Source organism: Chinchilla lanigera, unplaced genomic scaffold (assembly GCF_000276665.1).
Source record: "Chinchilla lanigera isolate Chin_1 unplaced genomic scaffold, ChiLan1.0 scaffold00001, whole genome shotgun sequence".
Classification (NCBI taxonomy): domain Eukaryota; kingdom Metazoa; phylum Chordata; class Mammalia; order Rodentia; family Chinchillidae; genus Chinchilla; species Chinchilla lanigera.
Window position 1 is genome coordinate 2,308,959 of NW_004955402.1, and position 1,507 is coordinate 2,310,465.

General features: G+C 62.3%; 1 protein-coding gene across 1 annotated transcript in view; it reads right to left on the bottom strand.

Annotated features, from left to right (window-relative positions):
• The window catches only part of Vapa (VAMP (vesicle-associated membrane protein)-associated protein A, 33kDa), a gene marked incomplete in the record, with an annotated part of 35,214 nt that extends 34,711 nt beyond the window's left edge, over positions 1-503 (bottom strand). Inside the window, 1 exon segment of the mRNA XM_013514923.1 lies at positions 1-503.
• Positions 504-1,507: the final 1,004 nt, after the last annotated feature.

A 1,507-nucleotide genomic window follows, 5' to 3' on the forward strand; every position in this document is an offset into this window, starting at 1 on the left:
CTGGGCGGGGGCGCGGCCCGGCTCGGCCGAGCTCTAGCACGGGGCCAGGCTCCGGCCTCGGGCCTCAACGCCTGTCGCTCGGTCGCGGGTTCGCGGGGCCGCCGCGGGGTCAGCAGCTCCGACTCTCACAACTGACTCAACCTCACACAGCCGCCGCGGCCACGCGCACTGCGATCCTCGGTGCCCCACGTGACGGCCTCTGCGTGGCTACGTGCGCGTCCCCGACGCCGCCAGCCGCTCACGTCCGCCCCGCCCCCCGGCCGGCCTCTGCGACGCGAGCTGCTGCGCTTGCGCGCCCCCGCTAGCCGCCGCTCCCGGTTCGGCGCAGCTGTCAAGGAAAAGGGCGTGACGGGGCCCGTGAGGCCGACGCAGAGCGCAGCGCAGGACAAGGGCGCGGCCCTCCGTCACGACGAGCTCCGAAGACGTCGCCAAGAGCCTGCGACACTGATGCCTCGCGTCTGCCAGTCCAGGAGCGCCGCGCCCGACTCCCAGCATGCCCTGCGCGGGGGCGGGCTTCGGCAGGCGGCCGCGCGGTGCCTGCCGGGAGCTGTGGTTTGGGCGCGGCGGGCGGGAAGGAGATTGGGATGCTGGCCTCGGCGTGCGGCCGTTGGCCCCACTGTGGTGCTCGCAGGGCGGCCTTCCCGCCTTGAGAAGCGGAAAGCCGACCGCCGGCTGCCCGGAGCCCCCGGCTAGAGGTGTAGACCGGCCCGTGAAGGCGGACCGGGACGCGCCGGCGTGCTGTGTAATCCCTCCCACGTACGCGGCAGCGCAGTCCTCGGTCGCGGCCAGAGTTGACCCACGGGTGCAGGATCAGACGAAGACACACACCTCTGTTTAGGAGCGGAGGTGTAGACGTGTCATAGGGGAATCTGACTAGGCACACCTCAGCCAGGAGTGACCTCACGTCCAGTGCGGAATTCGGGTCTAGTCAGTGCTTCCCTTGGATTCATGGACGACCCGAACCGGAACAGTTGTTAGTTTGCACTTTAGGAACGAATCCGTCTGCCTCACTCATGACAGCCTGTAGTAACTGAACCAGAGAGAAGAATCAGCTGCAGAGTTGCTGGCACATCTTCCACCGGCTGCCTGCGTACTCAGCCCACAGGAAGATAGAAAAGAAAGACATGGTCTGTAAATAAACCTTTACTGTGTTTTACTGGCCTGCTTGGCTTAAATCCCTGAGAAACACCAGGAAACAGGACATAGTCATGCTACTGTCATGAAGAAGCTGCCCGGTTTGTCTAGAAAACGGATGAGACATGCGCAACAGTCTCAATCATAGGCAGCGTCCAAGCTTTCCTGTGCAGCCCAGATAGCAGAGCCCACCCAGGAAGAGCTCTCCGGAATAGTCAATTCAGCATCCACAGAAGATTGCGCCACGCAGGACTGTGTCTTCAGCCACGGAGAGACTGGAAAGATGGGAGTGTCTACATCGTTTGAAACGTTCTAAATTTACCTTTACTTTGAATTTCTTTTAGTCACAAAGTTTATTTTGAAATGTCAAACT